This window comes from Primulina tabacum, chromosome 13 (assembly GCF_025594145.1).
Source record: "Primulina tabacum isolate GXHZ01 chromosome 13, ASM2559414v2, whole genome shotgun sequence".
NCBI lineage: Eukaryota > Viridiplantae > Streptophyta > Magnoliopsida > Lamiales > Gesneriaceae > Primulina > Primulina tabacum.
Window position 1 is genome coordinate 557,858 of NC_134562.1, and position 15,651 is coordinate 573,508.

Genomic DNA, 15,651 nt, shown 5'->3' on the forward strand with positions numbered 1-15,651 from the left:
GGCGTTTGTTTGCTCATCGTCGGTTTCATGTTTGTTTTTCGGTTGCCGACAATATTTTTTAATATGTCTGTTTTCTCCACAGCGATAACATTTTATGTTGGCATATCTCCCTGAGGACTTGCTTCTTCTTGGCTTCTGATTTGTGTTTTTCTTGATCTTGCTTCTCCCCCTTGACTCAGCAGCCAAAACATCTGACTGTGAGGTAGAGGATCCTTGAGATCTCCGCCTCATCTCTTCATTCAAGATGCCACTCTTGATGAAGTCCATACTGACGGCTCCTCCCGGTGCTGTGTTCGTGAGTGATACCTTCAGAGTCTCCCAAGACTCTGGCAATGAAGCTAGCACAATCAGAGCTATCACCTCGTCATCAAGTTTTATGCTCATACTTGATAACTGCTCCACGAATCCTTGAATCTCGTTCAGATGATTTGCAACCAAAGTTTCTTCTTTGTATCGAACCTGGACAAGCTTGCTCAAATAGAACAATTTGTTGTTGCCACTTTTGTAGGCATATAGTGTCTCCAACTTTGTCCAAAGCATACGAGCATGTGTCTCGTTAGAGATGTGATTATAGACGTTGTCATCGACAAATTGTCGGATGTACCCGCAGACTTGCTCGTGCTCGAAGTTCCATTCAGCATCTGATTTATCATCTGGTTTAGACTCGCTGAACACCGGTAGGTGCATCTTGGTGACGAATAGAAGATCTTTCATCTTACTTTTCCAAAGTTGATAATTAGAGCCATTAAGGCTAATCATCTTGCTTGTGCATACCTCCATCTTTTGTGAATGCTACCAACGAATAATCGTCAAAGCATGAACACAAAAGAACCACTTCCCTAATACTGTCTAGAAAGCCTTTTCTGATGTGGAAGTTCAGACTAAGCTGCAACCACAGAGCATACGAGGACTTCCTATAGTATTTGAGAATCTAGCTCTGATACCAGTTGTTGGGATATCAGGGAAATAAACGAGGTAACATCGCAGCGGAACATCATAAGTGATATCAACAATAAATAAGATGGACACCAATATTTATAGTGGTTCACCCCAAGATTGGGTTACGTTCACTCTAAACCTCTCAAGGAGATCACTTCTTTATTAATAACAAAGAAGACAAGAGAATTGAGAATACAAAGTATTTCACTCAGAACACTCTGATTTTAACACTCACTTTCTCTCCACTAATCCTATTCCTTCCAAGGATAAACACTCCTTAAGAAATCTCATACTAAATCATTTATCTCACTTCTACACTTATGATTGTAGATGAGAGGATTTTGTGTTTTGGTGTGATTTTAAAATGAAGAATGGATGGGTATTTATAGGTGAAGTTTAGGGAAAAAAAAAATTAAAACCTCATTGCTTACATAATCAAACCAACCATTTTTGACTAATCTCAAACCATGTGTTAATTGTGTTGTTGAATTCAAATATGGCTTGCTTGAATATTAGCAAAATGGAGGAGTTATTTCACTATATGAAGACTCTCCGTTCTCATATGGTTTATAATTTCGAATAGTTTATGATTAACTATTCTATATTAATGTGGCAATTCATTTCCTTTCATTAATTTTTAGTTCTATGTTGAGCATTAATAAATGAAGATGTGGCGGATCAAGCAACAAAGATCTTTGTTGAAGAGTGTATGTTCGGCAATACCATTCGGGCTCTCCAAAATGATCTCGATATAGGTTGCTTTCTCTATCGTTTTTCTCTTATTCTTTTAATTTTATGTGGTATGTTTTTGTGCTGTTGTTAAATACTAAGATTGATATTTGTTACTCTTATTTTTGTTATTCACGGTAAAAATTTGATTAATGTGTTCTTCATCTCGATGGATGTGCTATTTTGCTTAATATATTTCCAATTAAAACTTGTAATTTTTGGTTCATAAGGGGCTTGTTTGGCGGTTGAATTAATCTGTTAACAAGAAATAGATTTCCCCTAGCGAGCTCTCTATTTGTTTTCACAACTTTTACATTGTGCTAGTTATCTTTGTTTTCTTATTTCTTTTTAATTGAAATCTAGTGAAAATGAAACAAGGCAAGTCAAAGAAGAAACTGTTCAGGTGGCCAGAGCAAAGCAGCAGGTCTGTTTGAAGATTTCTGAAAATCATCTGAAGTTAATTCTCTGGTATTTGATTCGTCCACCCTCAATCAGTTAAAGCTTTTGGTTCAACTGAAATTCGATATATTGATAAATGTTGGCATGTTAAGTAACTATCAAAATCAATCGCATTTCCCCCTCGAGAAACTGATAATAAACTTTAAATAATTTTTATTATTTTATTTCATTATATTTTTTGGGATATCTTATTGTATATTACAGGACCTAAACTATCAATCTAAAAGGTGAGGTTGAACTGAAGCTGCAACAGACATATGAGGCCACAGTTTCAGGCCTCACCATGCGAATCAATCTGTTTTCCTTTGTTTATTTTTCAGCTAGTCACGTTTTAAGCTCGCCTGGGCCACAAAGGCCTATATACAATTGTGTTTGGAAAACTAAGTTTGACAAATATATGTTTATAATCATATCTGATTGAAACGTCATCCTGTTACTTCTGCGGTTGTGGCATCTTCCAAGTCCTCCTGAGACTTTTTCTTAGTGGGTTGATCTTAGGTAATGACGACGTCCCTCAAGTAGGTATATTTTTTTTCTTGCTTAATTAGATATTTCATCGTTTGATTTCTCTAGTGTCTGAGTCTCATAGCTCCTTGAATTTTTCTCATCTAGGTAGTTTTTGACATTATCATATTGCTCTTTGTACCCCACATAAGCCTGCAATTATTAACACCCTCTGATAGTCAAACCATGAGTAACAAGGTATCTATTGGGATTTGGGATTATATCTGCTTGCATCAGACATACAGCCTCAGCGGCTCCTCATTCAAATCTACCTCGACCAAAACCAATAACGAGTTTAATATATTAATTTTTCTGAGAACTAGTGTCATATGATATCATCAAATGAAATACAAAACTGCATATTATTCTTTCAAACGCAATTTCAATCTCGAGAAAGAATTATGAACTCAGGACTTTCACTCACATGTTCTCTAACAGTTTGCAAAATAAAGATACTTTCAAGTTGGCATTTTTCTAAACACTTCCAACTAGATCTTGACCCTTGGCAGTTGTAAGGCAGCTTGCACCATTCTATGCTGATGCTAGTACACTGAATGCATTGGAGGTTAATCATATTTTGAAAAGGCACATGAAAGTTATATTTGGGTTCATAATAGTCCTTTGTTCTTAGTTACTCTCTTCTTTTCTGTTTTAAATAATTATACTGAAAACATAAAATCCTCAAGAAAACATTTGAAAGAGTTATAATTTCTCTGTATGCATTTTGTAAGTTTCAATATGTGGAACTTCTAGAAGCTTGCCATGTATTTAGGAATAATTATAGGATATATATTCACAGATTAGGCATGTAATCTTTTCCTAGTTTTAAGATTATCTTGCTACTTAGTTTGTTATTTTGATTTGCTTCAACTCCTATGTTTAAGGAGATTAGGTTGTATATATTTACTTGATTGATCAATGAGAAGAACAAGGTGATTATTCCTCACTCTTTTCTTCTTTTCTACATGGTATCAGAGCAGTAGCACCATCTTAACATCATGGCCACATCACCTTTACCAATCATCCCTACCTCTCCAGCTACAGAGCTCCTTTATCAGTTTCATCACACATCACATACTGAATGGCCAAAACTACTTAGCATGGTCCAGATCAGTTTTAATGTTTGTGAGTGGTAAAGGCAAGGACGACTACCTGACTGGAATGATCCAAACTCCAAAGGAAGGCGATCCTGGCCATAGGGTATGGAAGACAAATAACAACATGGTCAAGACATGGCTAATCGGCTCCATGACCACTGAAATCGGTGAAGGGTTTCTGATGTATGATACTGCTGCGGAAATATGGGATCACACAAGAACAACATACTCCAACATAGATAACACGTCTGAGCTCTTCGAGATAGAGAACAGTCTCCATGACCTCCGGCAGGGCGATTCCTCAGTCACGCACTACTAAAACTCTCTTGTTCGACTTTGGCAGAAACTAGACCTCTACGATCAACACAAGTGGACATGCCCTGCAGATGCCCATCTCTATAACAAAATCATTGAGACCAAGCGTGTGTTCAAGATGTTATCCGGACTGAATAAGGAGCTCGATGACGTCCGAGGCCATATTCTCAGTATCAAGCCATTACCGTCACATCAGGAGGCATTCTCATCTGTTCGACATGAAGAGATTCGGTGGAAAGTAATGATGGGCGAGCCGCCAGTGCTGTCTTCAACCCCTGCAGAGGCATCGGCGATGTGCTCATCCGACTCCAACCAGCCATTTGCGGCAAAAGCTACATATGACAACAAACCGCGAAAGCCACGTCCGTATTGCGATCATTGCCGGAAGCTCGGACACACTCGTGAGACGTGTTGGAAAATCCATGGTAAGCCACCGAATGGAAAGCCACCCTACCATTCTTGTGAGGCCCGGGGCCGAAGAGGGCGGGGGGTGATCGCCGGTGCCATCAGTTGCACGGACAATGAGCGGCTCCTGGCAGGCTTCTAGGTGAAGGGAACATGAATGAACCGAACCCACACGGGAATGAGAGAGATTCCGAGACTGTTCAATGTAATGGACTGTACAGTTGAAGAGGGCTTAAAAGATTTGATTTGTACTACTCATATCACGAAGGTGCATCTTCTTTTCGGTAGCTCATCACATAAGAACTCCAAAGTTAAGCGTGCTTGACTTGGGGCAATTTTGGGATGGGTGACCTCCTGGGAAGTTTCCCAGGGTGCGTGTGAGTGAGGACATAAGCACGCTGGAAAGACTCGTCTTGATACAGTGAGGACAGTCGTCGAATCTGGGGCGTTACAAGTGGTATCAGAGCCGACCTCTCTTAGTACGGTGTGGTTCGGGGACGAACCAAGCGGAAGCTGGTGGGCATGTGAGGCCCGGGGCCGAAGAGGGCGGGGGGTGATCGTCGGTGCCATCAGTTGCACGGACAATGAGCGGCTCCTGGCAGGCTTCTAGGTGAAGGGAACATGAATGAACCGAACCCACACGGGAATGAGAGGGATTCCGAGACTGTTCAATGTAATGGACTGTACAGTTGAAGAGGGCTTAAAAGATTTGATTTGTACTACTCATATCACGAAGGTGCATCTTCTTTTCGGTAGCTCATCACATAAGAACTCCAAAGTTAAGCGTGCTTGACTTGGGGCAATTTTGGGATGGGTGACCTCCTGGGAAGTTTCCCAGGGTGCGTGTGAGTGAGGACATAAGCACGCTGGAAAGACTCGTCTTGATACAGTGAGGACAGTCGTCGAATCTGGGGCGTTACAATTCTAGTGATCTCGAGAGCAAGGCCAACACTGCAACCTCAAATCCATTTAGTAAGGAGCAACTTGATCTTCTCCATAGTATCATCCACCAAGCCCATCCATCACCTCCAGCAGCCTCCAGCAATGTTGCACAACGAGGTAACACTTCTCAAGCCCTGCATGTCCAGGATGATCAATTGTCCTGGATTGTCGATTCTGGTGCGTTAGATCACATGACTGGTAACAAATCCTTATTCACATCCTATTCACCATGTGACCACCCTATCTCCGTTATGATCGCCGATGGCACACATTCCATAGTAGAAGGAATTGGATCAGTCACCGTCACTCCAAAGTTGAAGCTTGATAACGTGTTTTATATTCCAAAACTCTAGTGCAATTTGCTCTCAGTCCATAGAATGAATAAAGACTTAAAATGTCTCACAACTTTTGATGATCATTCTTGTTTATTTCAGGCTTGGGGCTCGGGGACGATGATTGGATGTGCTAAACTGTGTTCTGAACTCTACATCATCAACACCAACAACCCCACTGCAACTCCACAATGCTCTCTCGCATCTTCACATAATATTTCTAGTTTTCAGGACAGTAATCATAGTGATATCCTATTACTTCACTATCAGTTAGGCCATCCCAATTTCTTGTATCTGCAAAGAATGTTTCCCTCATTGTTTATTAATAAAGATGTCACTGCATTTTCATGTGATATTTGTCAACTGTCCAAACATACTCGCAAATCATACCCACCTCGCCCATACAAGGCATCTAAGCCATTTAGCATGATTCATTGTGACATTTGGGGAGCTTCTAAGATTGCAAATACTACCGGATCTCGATGGTTCTTATTATTTGTTGATGATCATACTCGGCTTAGTTGGGTATACCTTATGAAAAACAAATCTGAGGCTGCTTCATTATTTCAACAATTCCATGCCATGATATTAACCCAATTTCATGCTAATATTCAGATATTACATTCTGATAATGCTGGAGAATTTTTCAACCACGAACTTGAGCACTACTTCAAGACTCATGGAAACGTGCACACAAGTTCTTGTGTTCAAACTCCTCGACAAAACGGCATTGCTGAGAGGAAGAATCGACATCTTCTTGAGGTTGCACGATCACTCATGTTCACCTCAAACTACACAAAAATTCTATTGGGGGGAAGCTGTACTTACTGCGACCTATCTAATAAATCGCATGCCATCTCGTATCCTCAACTACAGTAGCCCTACACAAGCTCTCTTATCTGTCTATCCACACACTCGCCTTATATCCTACCTTCCACCTAGGGTGTTTGGTTGCTCAGCGTATGTTCATCTTTACAATCAGAATAAGCTAGATCCCAAGTCCCTTAGGTGCATATTTGTTGGCTACTCGTCCACACAAAAAGGGTATAAGTGTTACTCTCCAAGCACTAAGAAATACTACACCACTATGGATGTTACTTTCCAGGAGAAACAACCTTTCTATTCTACCAGTACTGACATTCAGGGGGAGCATGTTCCGAGTGAATCCCAGTACTTGTTCCTGAATCAGAGAGTGATCAGCCAGAGCATATTCCACCTCCACCTCCTTTCGAACTTCAGTCCCCTCAGGGAGTCCAACAAGAGAACACACAACAACACATCCATGAATCTACTCCAGCTGCCGAACCTGTAACGGAACAAGGTAATATTCACACTCATGTAGAAACTCCTGTCCTTAATCAAAATAATCAGAATCTACTTATTGCCTTGAGGAAACCATCTCGGGATTGCGGCCCCTATCGCATGCAAGATTTTGTCTACTATGGAAATCTTTCCACAAGTTACAAGGCATTTGTCTCCAATCTTGATCAGATTCAAATACCTAAATCTGTAGAAGATGCTCTCAAAGTACCAGAATGGAAGGCTGCAACATATGAGGAGATCCATGCACTAGAGAGAAATAAAACCTGGGAGATTACAGATTTACCGCCAGGGAAGAAAGTTGTGGGATGCAGGTGGTTATTCACCGTCAAATATAATGCAGATGGGTTAGTTATGAGGCTTAAAGCACGGTTAGTGGCAAAAGGCTTCACTCAAGCCTATGGGATTGATTATGGTGAACTTTCGCACCAGTGGCTAAGCTTAACACAATCCGAGTTCTCTTATCTCTTGCTGCCAACCTTGACTGGCCATTGTTTCAGCTCGACATCAAGAATGCCTTCCTCAATGGTGATTTAGAGGAAGCAGTATACATGAGCATACCACCGGGTTTCAACAACGGGTTAAATCCCTACAAAGTCTGCAAGCTCAAGAAATCATTATATGGTTTGAAACAATCTCCTCGAGCATGGTTTGGTAAATTCACTCGAGTTCTCAAACTACAGGTCTTACCATCCAAGCCATGCCGACCATACCTTGTTTACAAAACACTCTACTCATGGGAAATGTACGATACTAAGTGTATATGTAGACGATATAATAATCACTGGAGATGATGTGGAAGAAATAAAATGACTGAAGGAATTATTGTCTACTGAATTTGAAGTCAAAGACTTAGGGCAACTGAAATTCTTTCTTGGAATGGAAGTAGCACGCTCACAGAATGGAATATCACTAGCACAACGGAAATACACCATTGACTTACTCAAAGAAGCTGGAATGCTTGGATGCAAACCCGTGCATATTCCCATGGACCCAAACCTCAAGTTGCGGCCAAGAACAACTGAGCAAGCTGCTGATAAAGGGAAATTCCAAAGACTAGTAGGAAAATTGATCTACTTAGCCCATACTCGACCCGATATCACATTCGCGGTAAGCATGGTTAGCAGGTTTATGAATGATCCCGCAGAGATACACATGCAAGCAGTAATACGCATCCTTCGATACTTAAAAGCATCCCCAGGATCAGGACTTCTATTTAGAAAGACTCCCAGCCGACATATAGATGTTTACACGGATGCTGATTACGGTGGTTCGGTCTCCGATCGAAGATCTACTTCCGGGATGTGCACATATGTATGGAGAAATCTAGTTACATGGAGAAGCAAGAAACAATCGATCGTCGCCAGGAGTAGTGCTGAAGCGGAGTTGAGATCTCTTGCAAATGGAGTTTGCGAGGGAATTTGGCTTGAGCGGCTACTTTGAGACCTACAAGTCAGTGTTGACGGCCCAGTTAGAATGCTATGTGATAATCAAGCATCCATCAGCATGTCCCAAGACCCAGTGCATCATGACAGGACTAAACACATCGAGATCGACCGACATTTCATAAGTGAGAAAGTAGAGGCAAAGTCTATTTCAATGAACTATGTATCATCTCAAAATCAGTTGGCGGATATCCTTACGAAACCACTTTCTCGACCAAGCTTCCTAGACATGTGTAACAAGCTCAATCTTCTGAATATCTATGTCCGAGCTTGAGGGGGAATGTGGAACTTCTAGAAGCTTGCCATGTATTTAGGAATAATTATAGGATATATATTCACAGATTAGGCATATAATCTTTTCCTAGTTTTAAGATTATCTTGTTACTTAGTTTGTTATTTTGATTTGCTTCAACTCCTACGTTTAAGGAGATTAGGTTGTATATATTTACTTGAGTGATCAATGAGAAGAACAAGGTGATTATTCCTCACTCTTTTCTTCTTTTCTACACAATATATCTAGAATGTTAGGGAAAATTATTTTCTATGGAAGAATGGAGGTTGGATCTTGTTTATGCAATTCATGAATCAAAATACTCAGCCTACTGCTACTCCTGTCAAATCCTCTTGGCGTGCAGACAATGGAGCTTATGCAACAACAAAAATTAAGCCTGACAGCGAAACTTGTGAATAGAAGGTAATTCAAAGATCATGTCTCACAAGAGACAATGAATTACTATATAACAGCACCATTGATTTCCAAACAGTGGGTATTACGCAAAGGTTGCCGAGGATATTAGCCGAGAATTGAAAGAAATGGCAGGTTTGACATCTTCTTGTGCAGTATCCAGATCATGCTTGCTATATTTGTCATTGTTACAAGGCTGTATATTTGACCATGCAGGAGTGGATTGATGCTTACCAATTCAGCCTAATGGCCAGAGAAGGCTTAGTGGTTTCTTGCAACACCTTTTCCTTTCTGTTCAAAAAACATTTATAATTTATTAAAGAATAATGAAGTGCGCGATTTTTCTGATAATAACATTACAACTTTCCAGGTTACTCTAAAGATTTATTGTAATATTAACTTCAAAACAATATGTGCATAAATTTTGAATGAGCGCATGAGCTCAATTGCAAGATGAAGTCATCATCAGTTGCATTTATTTGTATTTTTTTTAAGTAATCTAATTGGCAAGAAAAGGATTTCTCTTAATCAAACTGTATGGTACCTTTAAATTTAACATGATAATATGTTTTATGAATTTTGATGTGCAACCAAAAATAAAAATTCCCTTGGTATTCTCTATGCTTGTAGGTTAACACTCAAATGGTATCAAAGCATCAATTATCTTCTTTCTTATACTATTTTATAGTTTTTGGGCAAATCATGCATTTAATTTTCTTGTTTGATTCAAAAAGCATACCTTACCACCTTTCTGATAATCTAATTTATGTCAACCTAAAACCATTGCATTGCTAGTTTAAAATGAAACTGATATGAATTATGATTTGATAATTCATTTCCCAATCTCAAGGATTAATATTTCTTGGAACATTATGAAATTATAGAACATGGAATTTTTAGCTGCTTTTTGCATTCTCAGAGGGGAGGTTTAGTATTGATTTGGGTGGATGTTCACGCAGGTAAATGAAAAAACAAATGGAGATAGAACTGAAGGTACATTTCAATATGTTCTGTCAAGTGAAATGTACAATGGAGTTTCCTTCTTTTGCAGGATGAAAATGGCTAAGCTGTTAATCACCAAAAGAAAAATAGAAATAATCCATTTTAATTTTGTCAGTTATAACAGAGCATATTACTGAATCATATGTTCCTATTTTATTAGAAGATGTAACGTTTACTTTTATATGATTGACGGGGAATATTTTAGCTTTTTTTGGTGTTAGGATGCATTCAGTTATGTTCTAGTCAAATAAGATAAGATGAACTGGACAATACTTCATTTGAAACCTAGTGTTTATTTTAGCTTATTTTGAACATGCCGTCATAATTTAATCCCCTTGTGGCTTTTGTCATGCGGCCAGATGTGCATTGTGGGGAATAATATGTTTCTGCCTCCAAAGCAACCATGCAATAGATCACCTGTAAGGCATATTAAACTTCATGTCTTGCAATTAATGACCAAATTGATATGGATAGATTACAGTTATAGAATTTGATCAGTTATCCGCATTTAAAAGCAAAGTGCCTCATCTGATAACATCATAACATGACTTCACAAGAATAGAAATGTTGTGGAAATTCTTTGAAGAAATATGGCCCAAATATAATTTTGGTGCAGACAATTGGAGTTTGATTGCTGCTGATCGGTGATGTTTATAATTTATACTATATACCGCATGTAAGAAATCTCGGAACAACTCTGTTTGTGTTGATTGTATTAATAATGATCAGTAGACCCTGTTAATTACCAGACTTTCAGAAAGATGTTGGTCAAACATGAATTTTGGATTTAAATGCTGCTAAAGCCAACTTGGATAAGCTGGAACAATTGAAATCAAATCTTCTTCTGGAGAATGCTAAGGTATGAATGTTAGATTATTGGATTTACGTCACCATATTCCAACATCTTGAAAATTTATTTTGTTTGGATTATAAGAAATTATGCTACCATTAGAATGCCGATTAATCATATCGTTGGTAGCTTAGTTGAGGTCGTTTTGAGAATTTTGTAATTTTTGGGTATAGATGGATTAGTGAAATATTCATGTGCTCTAGATTTTTTTTCTGTTCCTTCTGTTGCCTAAAGATTGTTATCAGAAAATTGTCTCAGTTATTTGTTGAATTTGTGCAAGAGAAAGTTTATGAGATTATTTTGGTGTGACAACCCACTGCATAATTTACCATACTTTTATGACTATGTTGGTTTTACAACTAAGGGACTCTGTTGATCTACTGAAGTCTAAAATGAATTGTTTTAAGGTAGCTTGTATAGTCACAAGTTTTTTTTTTCCCATTTTATCTCTTGTATTTGCTTTGAATGTATTTTGATGAACTGTTAATTAGCTGGCAGCTGATCAGTTCTTGTGCAAAACTGGATTTTCCCAATTTCTTCCTTGCAGAAATATGGTAAATAAGCACGAAAAAAAAAAGAAAGAAAATTATAATTATATTCCATTTGGCTGACATAGTGGTTAATTGTTCCTGGACAAATTTAACCAGTACATGAATTAATTTCTTCTTTTTTAGTTTGCATGAGAAGGAATTTATTAGGATCATTCATTGTTCTTTGTTTCTGAGAGGAGCATGGTAGTTGTACATTTGTTAACATGCTAGTTTATATTTCAGTAATCCTAGATTATTTAAAGTATGCACGTCATCTGGTCGCTTAATTATTCACTGAAAGATCGAGCTAGTGGATGTTTTTTAGAAAAGCAAATTGTTATGCTTAGAGGAGATTAGACTTTCAAGCTTCCCACTTTCTGAATCATGTTAATAATCCATCTAGTAAGTTTAACGAGTGAAATAGCCTGATTGTTGATTATGATGGAAGAGCAATTGCAGCAAGAGCTTCTGAAAATGGATGAGAAAAGCATGGAAGAGGAGCTTCAAGCACTCTTATCTGACAAAGCGAGGGAATATGAGACGTGCAATCTCTGCAACTCCAGATCAGAAAGTTGAAATTAAGTTTTACCAACTCTTCCTTTAGATCAAATAATTTACCACCTAGGCAGCAATGCAAATCTTGTCGGCAAAATAAATGCCAAACAGAAATCATTCAATGAATGAGGGAAAAAGTCATAATTTGCAGCAGAAACGCCGTTGGCAGAATTGACGAAATGATTCAGACGGAAGACGCATTTTCATACGCTTTTTCACACGGATAAGGAACTCTATAAATGATGAAACTTAAAATTAATAATTTATTATATGTTAAAACCTGTATTTTAAAATTTAAGTTTCATTAAAATTATAAAATTATGTTATTTTAGTATTGTTGTTTATATTTAAATATCTTACTAAATATGTTTTATTTTCAGGTTTTCTACATGTTCGTAAAATGACGATAACTTGAGCTACAAAATTTGCATTGAGATGGTTCAAATATGTTTGGAATCCTTGAAGAATTGTCTACAACTTTGCAGAAGACATGAAAGCCTAAAAAAATCATTAAGATGATCAAATTGTGCAAATACCAAAAAGAGGACATATTTACTTTTACTATGACCAGCTTATAGTAAAAAAATCATAAATAATTGAATATTTAACCAAATGAGCTGAACAAAGTGGCCAAATTCATCTATAGACAATTCCCCACATGTTTACTGTTTTGAGCAGAGTCAAATTTGGTGATTAAAGTCGTGGAACATAGCATTGAAAGAAGAGTCATGGAATTGAAGTTGGAGTAGACAAAAACTACTATTACAACTACATGGCATTAATAAAAATTTTGACCCTTTCTCTCATTTGGCCTATAATTAGAGGCCTTGTGCTAGCTTGAGAACCATTCTATCTCATTGTAAAATATAGTGTGAGTGTGTATCAAAGTTCTAAGTTCCAATATATTTTCTTTTTCCCAATTATGAGTGATGATTTTAGTGTTGATCAAAAGTAAGCTAATGACAAGCTAAATCTATTATGTCAAGGTGAAGAGGATAAATTCTTGGTGAAGTAAGATTGTTTATATTTTGTATATTCTTTCTTTATTTCTTTTCATTTAGCTAACTTCTTTTTATTGTACGTATAAAATGAATTATTTGTTGTTATCAATTTACATCAAATGCTTGATACCATTGAAGTGGTTATCTTGATTAGTTGTTTAATTTTGATACAATAAATATTTCATCAATTATTATTATTGTTATACTATATTATATATATATATATATATATTTATATAATTATATCATATATTTCATTTAGACGATAGCGTGGCTCTGCCGGTTGTTCTAAATGAAATATAATGATTTAATACTGACATCTAACAATCTAACATTTAGTTTATCACATCTAACTTTTACTTTCCCGCAACTAACTTTTATTTTTCCGCAACTAACTTTTACTTTACCGCAACTAACTTTTTAAATCATATATTTCATTTAGGCAATAGCGTGGCTCTACCGGTTGTTCTAAATGAAATATAATGATTTAATTTAACATTTACTTTATGCAATTATATATTTATATAGTTGTATATATAATCATAGGTACCATATATAAAATATCGGTTAATTCGGTATTTTCTATAGTGGGAACTATATTATATTATGTGTGTGTTTAAATATTTAATTTTCTTGGAACCATTATTTATGGTGGATTCCTTTGTTTTACTTTTAGTCAATATTACATAAACCAAGAATAAATCCTCGAGCCTTGACAAATTTATAATTTGTAAATTTCATTCTTGCATTTGGTAATCTATAAATTAATAAATTTAAACTTAAAATAACCTCTCTGTGGATCGATCTCGTACTTACGAAATATATTACTTGCAGACAACCTACACTTCGGGTGAATTATAATTTAAGTAGTAGCAAGTTTTTGGCGCCGTTGCCGGGGAGGTATAAATTAAGTTTATATTTGTTATTTATGTTTTATTTATAAGTATTGTGTTGTTTTTACTTGTATGAGTGTTTGGAGTCGTAAAAAAAGTGGTAGACTTATTCGAGTATCTGAAAATAATTTAAAAATGGATGATAATTCTAATAATCAAGATAATGATAATAATAATAATAATAATAATAATAATAATAATAATAATCAAGAACATGATCAATTAAGAACACTTAGGCACCATATGAACCCTATTAGAACTAGTGCCCCATCTTGTTTAGTTTTTCCTCCTAATGCATCTAATTTCAACTTTAAACCTCAAATTATTCAACTTTTACCAAATTTTCATGGCTTAGATTCTGAAAATCCATATTTAAATCTAAGAGAATTTGAGGAAGTTTGTAACACTTATAATGATCAAAATTGTAGCATGGATATAGTTCGATTAAAGCTTTTCCCTTTTTCTTTAAAAGATAAAGCTAAAACATGGCTACAAAATTTAAGATCAAGTTCAATAAGATCATGGGAAGAAATGCAACAACAATTTCTCAAAAAGTTTTTCCCTTCCCATAGAACAAACTCTTTTAAAAGACAAATTACTACTTTTTCTCAAAAACAAGGAGAAATATTTTATCAATGTTGGGATAGATATAAAGAATTACTTAATACATGCCCACATCATGGTTTTAAAACATGGAGAATAGTTTCTCACTTTTATGAAGGTCTAATACCTAAAGATAGGCAAATGATAGAATTCATGTGTAATTGAACTTTTGAAGATAAAAACCCAAATGAAGCTATGGAATATTTGGATTCATTAGCAGAAAATGCTCAAAATTAGGATGATATAGGCACAATAGAACCACCACAAACTAAAATCAATAATTCAACAAATGAGGGCGGTATCTATAATCTTAAAGATGATATAGATATTCAAGCTAAACTTGCATCTTTAGCAAGAAAAATTGAGTCATTAGAAATGAAAAAGAGTGGTCAATTAAATAGTGTTCATGAAATTGTTTGTCATATATGTGATACACATGATCATTCTACAAAAGATTATCCAACATTACCTTCATTTAAAGAATGTCTCCATGAATAAGCAAATTATGTTAACAATTATAAAAAACCAATATTAGATCCTTTTTCACCATCATATAATCCTGGATGGAAAAATCATCCTAATTTTAGTTGGAGGAATGATAATAATGCACAACCTTCACAACAATATTTTCAAAATAATCAAAATCATCAAGGTTATATTCCCTATGTTACACCTCCAAGAAAAAACTTTGAAGACGTAATTCATGCATTTATCCAAAAGCAAGAGTCTATCAATATTCAAAACAATCAATCTATGAGTGATTTGAAAGAAACTCTTGCAAAATTTGCATCCGCACTTAATATTCATGAAAAAGGAAAATTTTCATCTCAACATCAACCTAATCCTAAAAATCAAAATCAAGAATTAAATAATAATAAAATGGATCAAATAAAATCTGTTATCAACATTAGAAGTGGTAAAATAGTTAATGATCCATATAGCAATGAAAACAAGGATCATTTAAATTCGAAGAGTAAGGATGTTAATCCTGATACTTCTGAAAATGATGATACCTTAAATTCTAAGAATAAAATGGTGAATGATA

General features: G+C 36.1%; 1 long non-coding RNA gene and 1 other non-coding gene across 8 annotated transcripts; one reads left to right on the forward strand and one right to left on the reverse strand.

Annotated features, from left to right (window-relative positions):
* Nucleotides 1-2,039: 2,039 nt before the first annotated feature.
* Nucleotides 2,040-13,175, forward strand: LOC142523430 (uncharacterized). Of its 7 annotated transcripts, none has more exons than XR_012814649.1 (6): nucleotides 2,040-2,625; nucleotides 9,008-9,181; nucleotides 9,252-9,307; nucleotides 9,389-10,165; nucleotides 10,534-11,033; nucleotides 12,014-13,175. It is a non-coding gene; the product is annotated as an uncharacterized LOC142523430 (long non-coding RNA). The 7 variants fall into 7 exon arrangements; XR_012814648.1 differs by having other exon boundaries at nucleotides 2,040-2,136; nucleotides 2,332-2,625; nucleotides 9,389-11,033; XR_012814646.1 differs by having other exon boundaries at nucleotides 2,040-2,649; nucleotides 9,123-9,181; nucleotides 9,389-11,033.
* A 1,403-nt stretch (nucleotides 13,176-14,578) lies between these two features.
* On the reverse strand, nucleotides 14,579-14,689 carry LOC142523541 (small nucleolar RNA R71). The gene has a single exon (XR_012814732.1). It is a non-coding gene; the product is annotated as a small nucleolar RNA R71 (small nucleolar RNA).
* Nucleotides 14,690-15,651: the final 962 nt, after the last annotated feature.